Below are 7,147 nucleotides of genomic sequence, written 5' to 3'. Positions count from 1 at the left end.
TGTTGTACCACAGGACAGGCAGGGCTATCCTGGAAGAGAAGGTGAGAATAAAGAGGGAGCCAAAGACTGGCACATATATCATAGGAAATACCAATGCCAAGATCATTCACATGCACAAATGAACTTAGAGTAAGAGCCATACCTCCTTTTAAGTGGAAGTTGATAGTTGTTGTGTTCCATCAGTTGTTAGTAAAGCTGAGAACTGTTTCATCTGTAACAAGAGACACACAAGAGACAGTGAGCCCTAAGCGGAACCCCCCACTGTCCCTTCCTGTTTGCCGGTCCTATCCTAAGCAATAGGTAGCAACCGGTCAACGGGCCCTTCCTATATAAATGACAATACAGAACAACGACAAGACAAACAACAACAACGGGAGGTCAGCTAGCCAAGGGTCCAGTAACAGTTGAGCAACACAGTACAAAAACAAAATTCAGGAGAATAGTCACAAAGGTAAGCCAGAGGTAAGCAATAATAGAAACAGAAGAGGAGCTTAGACGGGACAAAGTCACAGGACAGAGTTTCAATAGCCAGCAAGGAAGACAGCCTGTCAATCACACAGGCAAGACTAGAATTAACCATTTTATGAACAGAGGGAAACAAGGTGCAGGAGATGGGCGTGGTGGAAATTCAACTACTGAGATACACACAGTGCAACGAAAAACACTAAGCAAGGAATCAAACTGAACTTTCCTCCTGCACCTCAGCGTGCAAGCAGAGGGTGGCGCAGAGACCCGAACAGGCAGAGACATTACAGACTCCCTACTTCCCAGTCAGATAGGGTCCTGCACCAATTGAAACTCTGTTGTGTTAATCTAGCCTTAGTGTATTAGAAAGGCTGAGGTGGGAAGGAAAGGCTCTACAAAGGTACCACACATGAGAATCTGATAACACTATGGTGTTATACCTTAATCGATCCATGGCAGCTTTTACAGATTTTTAAATAGGTCTTAATGACTCCTAATTTATAATTAATTGAGTTAATTTCTGCTAATTTTACAGAAAAACATTGCTGTAGACAATTCCCTCTGTACGCAACAGATAAGAAAAAACCCAGTGCAATGAGCAAAGCGTGTTATGTTTTTATGTACCGTATATACTCGAGTATAAGCCGACCCGAATATAAGCCGACCCCCCTAATTTTACCACAAAAAAATGGGAAAACTTATTGACTCGAGTATAAGCCTAGGGGGGAAATGCAGCAGCTACAGGAAAATTTCAAAAATTAAAATGGTCGGAGTTTTTGGGTGCAGTAGTTGCTGGGGAAGGGGAGGGGGTGTTTTTGTTGTCTGTCTGCCCCTTCCCTGAGCTTGAGGACTGAGTTTTTTTTCCCCCACGTGGAATTCAGCCTGGCTGAATATAGGGTATCTGCAGTACTCCTATTAACCCCTTCCCAATGGAACAGGAGCACTGCAGATAGCCTATATTCAGTAGACCGGGCACTTTCAGACACAGGGATACCTAATGTGTATGTGTTTCACAGTCATTCTCTACTTTTGTATGTATTCTAGAGAAAGGAGGGATTTAGAACTTTTATTTTTTTTTTAAATCTTTTTTATTTTTTGCACTATTTTATGGGAGATTCTATACATTGATATTGTGGCTGGTCATAGACCCCCCAACCCCCCCCCCCCCTCACCCTCCTAAAAAAAAAAAAAAAATTTTTTTTTTTTTTTTGCTGACTCGAGTATAAGCCGAGGGGGGCTTTTTTAGCACAAAAACTGGGCTGAAAAATTCGGCTTATACTCGAGTATATACGGTAATTGAGAAAGTCTACTTGTCCCTAATTTCTCTATAAACAGTCTATATGCAATAAAAAGGAAGATTAATCCTCCCTGACAGCATGTCATTTAGACTTCAGTTACCTGTTAGGAAATATTTCCTCTTATTAAATGAAAATATTGCTCTGCATTTTTCCAAGGCAATTTCACCTGGCATTTATAGGATTAATGTTACAAAAATTTTTTTTAAATAAATGTGTCAATTATGTGAAACGCTTTGATGAAATGTCCATGTTTGCCTTCTGTATTTTATACTTAATTATTTGTCTTCAACTTTCACACTAGCCATCCATTTTTTTTTTTTACTACAAAACCAGATGGGTTTGGGTTTTTTTGTGTTCGGCAAAAAACAAAACAAAATGGATGCTGTTTTTATTTGCCAGCAATCACCAAACAATATATCCGTAAAATGACCAATGCATGACCCTGTGCTGTCCGTTTTTTTCCACAGGCCCATAGACTTAAATGGCTGAAACGAGTAGATAAGAGAAAAAAGTGCTACTTTTTATCATAGCCACTGGGTCCGTAAAAAGACAACAGATGTGGGAATGGCTACAATGACTATAATGGATCCTCGTTCTGTCCATGCCATGTGCGATTTATTTATTTTTTTCATGGATAGTACATGAATAGAAGTTAGTATTTCTAAACTCTAGATAAACAACAGCTAAATTAATATATTAAACTTTGTCCTAACCTAAGCAGAGGCCTAATTTGAAACTCTTATGCCCTAGTGCAAAATCTGTAAAATGACCTTACACCTCTTATGTGCTATTTCCGTTGCTGTATTTTCTGGGCGGAATCTCTTTAACACAACTGTTAATTCTGTATCCTTATTCCTACTTTTCTGGACATAAGTATTCAAATTATAATAGCATTCGGGAACACACCTAGCAATTTTACTTGCGACAGCCCCTGAACTGCTTGCGGCTATCATCCTCCTCCATTGTTCAGTTAGTTTTTGTTCCCTCTCTGTCTATTTTAGCGGTCAGTCCAGGTATGAAAATGCCGTGTTCTGAACCAGCATGCGCCTCCGCTATCACACCATGATCTGTGGAGTATTAGGAAACACAAACAATGGTACGAGACATAGACTTGCAGAAAATATAGGCAGGTGGTGGTATAAAATCCTAATTCAGACCCATAAATGAATACTAACCTCAAGTAAAATCTCTAAATTAAGATTATCCAGACTAGAGATGGGCAAACCTCATGAGCTTTATATGACCAAATATTTATGGCTTCATCTGTCTGTTTCATTTCATGCCGAACTCGTGTTGTCCAAATCCAATGCAGTTATTATACACTGAGGTCTCTTTAGACACCAAAGTATAATAAGCAGAGGCCCATGGAAGGTGAGTAAACACATCAGTGTTACCTTCCTCAGCTTAGGTAGTTCATTGACATCATCTTTGAACCACTTCCAGCCACTTCAATGTTACCAGGTACCAACAGGGATTGTTGAGGCCTGTGATTGGGGCTCATAGTCATTCATGAGGCTTAAAGAGGCCCGATAGGACACAGAGGGACCATCAACCGCAGCCAGAAGAGGTGAGAATAAATGAACCCTACCTAATGAACCCAGCTCATTACAAACCAGCTTTTTCATCCCTAATCTAATCCAGACCAAAATTAATTCATACTTTTTATTTTCATTCACTGTTAATTGAAACTCAGACCCTAGATCATACCTCAAAATTCACAACCAAAAATGAATTCTGACATTAGATCCGATCCTATACCAGACCCCTAATTAAACACTGTCTGGAGCTTTTTGGAGTTGTGTTTGATGCTTTTTCTGCCTCAAAAAAGGTCAAAAACTGCTGAAATCTCTTCCATTGATCTTAGCATGAATCAGCCTAGCTTTTTTTGCCCCTTTTTTTGACTAGCAGATAAAACATCCTACATTATCTTGAGGCAAACACAAATGCAAAGGCTTATAAAATAAGCAATCCACAAAGACTAGAGTAAATAGTGTCTATGAAAGACAGGATCACCATAAAAAGTAAATATTTTTATTTGAAAATTAGTAACAACAGCAACAGCTGTATAAGGTAATAAATATGCAGTGCACAGGAGGGATCAATAAAAACCCAGCAAGTAAACAACCAGGTGGTGGGAGGCACAATATGGTAATAATAAAGCAATCTATAACATAATACCATGCAAGATAAAAGTGCAACAATAAATAAGCAACACAGTGCTAAACATGTGACTCCAAGGTACAATAATTATACATAAAAGTGACCAATAATGAAATAACACATGTGTGAAAACACTAAAGTGCAATTAAGTAAAAAACACACACAGCATGGAAGAAGTAGTAAAAGATCGTGTCAGTAGTACATGCCTACCCGTGCCACCCGGGGACCCGACGCGCGTTTCGCCTCGCTCAGGCTTCGTCAGGGGAATCCACACAGCATGGAATCCACACAGCATGAAAAACACACACAGCATGGAAGAAGTAGTAAAAGATCGTGTCAGTAGTACATGCCTACCCGTGCCACCCGGGGACCCGACGCGCGTTTCGCCTCGCTCAGGCTTCGTCAGGGGAATCCCTGACGAAGCCTGAGCGAGGCGAAACGCGCGTCGGGTCCCCAGGTGGCACGGGTAGGCATGTACTACTGACACGATCTTTTACTACTTCTTCCATGCTGTGTGTGTTTTTTACTTAATTGCACTTTAGTGTTTTCACACATGTGTTATTTCATTATTGGTCACTTTTATGTATAATTATTGTACCTTGGAGTCACATGTTTAGCACTGTGTTGCTTATTTATTGTTGCACTTTTATCTTGCATGGTATTATGTTATAGATTGCTTTATTATTACCATATTGTGCCTCCCACCACCTGGTTGTTTACTTGCTGGGTTTTTATTGATCCCTCCTGTGCACTGCATATTTATTACCTTATACAGCTGTTGCTGTTGTTACTAATTTTCAAATAAAAATATTTACTTTTTATGGTGATCCTGTCTTTCATAGACACTATTATCTTGAGGCATAATCACTATTGAAAATCCTATGGGAAGCTGAAATAAGCGGGTCAGTTAAAAGAAACACATCTAATAACACGCTGAAATTAATGACCGCGCTTCTGTAATTAAGAAGACATAAGTAAAGTATATGCACTATAAAGCCTTCACTCCTTTAACTTGATTCTATATATTATTCCCTAAAAGCCTTGTAATAAGGTGCAAAGGTTTGAACACTATGAACACTTACATATATAGTATATATTTAGTAACAAAGGCTTAGAACTTGTAAATTCTCCTAATTCTCTCCTTTATATAAAAACAATACAAAGGACCAACATCCTGTAATTTATCAACTTTATACAACATTGAAGTGACCTGTGATTTATTCTTTCCTTGACAATTCAATCATTCCTTTGGTAGAGTTATTAGAATGAGGTAATCTCTAATACATCATGTGAAAAGTTATTCAAACAGTCCCAAACACAACAATCACATATGCTGCGAGGGTCCCCATTGTATTGTAATTTAACAGAAACAGCTTTTAGTATTTAGACACTATTCTAGCAGCAGCAGCAGAGAATTAGACATGCAGATGGATGGCTTTGCAATCCAGTTTAGCTTTCCTAAAGACAAGGGCAAATGACTACTCTACATGCTCCTCACTTCTTCATTTGCTTCTCTCCTTTATATCCCAGGCATCCAGTGGAAAGTGATTCAATTCATCAACATGATCTGATTCATGGGTGTGGAAAAAAACACAAGGCTGGAGGAATGTAAAGAACTTTGGCAATCACGAGAGATAAGTGTATTATATAATCTCAGACCTCTCAATCTATTCTGTAGCTAATGGCCATGTAGGGGGTAATTCAGCATTCTTCATTCGAGGAATGATCATATAATAATTGCTGTGTTAATAATAATCTAGATTAAGTTTTATACACAGAAGTGTTGGGTGCATTTTGTGCACTCCAAGTATTAATCTAACATGAAGTGCAGATCACACAATTTATAAAGGAATGCCAAGTTCAGGACTGTAATACTTGGCTTCTATTCTGGGGTCTGACAGCAAACAGCTGTAGGAGGTGAACTGGAGAATAGATAGACTTCTGCTAGTGCACAACACTCTCATTGTGATGTATTTAGAAAATGAATCCAGGAATATAAAAGCCATAGGAATAGCTCAGCGTTACTGGTTATGAATACAATATCTGTAGCGTTCCCCCTCCCCACCTGACATTTCCTATTTATAACAATCATCTGTCTTGGCAGAGGAGTCTTTGGGCACCATAAAGTATTAGTGCCTGGATACTACTGCTGCACTTCTTACAGTACTCTTCCATGGAATCACATGTGACTAGCAGTCTTCTATGCCTACCAGTGACAATACTGGTGCACATTTATCAATACTGCCTTTGCACTTCCATTTGCACTTTGCAAATCCCATTAGACACATTTTAGACAGATTTATAAATCTGTCATACAAACCTTCATAAATATGGAGTTTCTAGAAGCTCCAAAATTCTGTCTTAACAAAAGACAAATATTTGGTGCAAGACATAATGGAATAACATAAGCAGACAAAAATAATTTCTCACTTATTGGGTCAAATATGTGGTGCATGACAAGAATTTTTAGCGCACAAAATAAATTGTCGTAAATTCTTTACAGCATTTCAAACTTGGTCTAATTTGTACTGGAAATCTGCGCCATATTCGTTCTTTTCTGTTTCATAAATGTGTCGTAAAGTGAGACAATTCTAAACCACACCCACTGTAAACCACACCCATTCTAAACCACGCCTATTCTAAACCACGCCTATTCTGGTGCACATTTTTCAAAAGTGTCTAGCCTGTCGTATATTTATTTTCTTTCTGGTGTACACTGTTCATAAATATGTCATAAATGCTGTGGCTATGAATTTTGGCACAAATTTAGACAGAAAAGGGTCAGACTTAGGTTGATAAATGTGCCCCACAGTGTCTAACACAAGAATCATATCATAATCTTCAGAAAGCGAAAACAAATATATGAAAAATTTTCAACCCATAAACCATATAACCCATATAAATATGCTTTATAAAATTAATGACTCAAAAGTGAATTTATTTGCATATTGTTATGGTGAAATCTTGCACAGGACCTAAATTGACCTCAATCTTCAGTCTAAACCTAGTTGCAGATGACTGTGTGTATTTTAGGGACTGTATTTCATGGAAGGATTTAAGAGGCCACCTCCAATTTTGTGAATGGCTTTTGTCACCTACTACTATAATGGATGGCTCATTAACCTTCTCTTCTATATTATACTTTAGTATATCGGGGTCTTCAGCAGCTCTAAAATGTGCATTTTTTATTGTTACTTGCTGAACAACAGCTCTTACAGCTGATA

The sequence above is a fragment of the Leptodactylus fuscus genome, chromosome 3 (genome assembly GCF_031893055.1).
Source record: "Leptodactylus fuscus isolate aLepFus1 chromosome 3, aLepFus1.hap2, whole genome shotgun sequence".
Lineage (NCBI taxonomy): Eukaryota > Metazoa > Chordata > Amphibia > Anura > Leptodactylidae > Leptodactylus > Leptodactylus fuscus.
The sequence above is the reverse complement of the archived record's forward strand: the minus strand, read 5'-3'. Positions refer to the sequence as shown.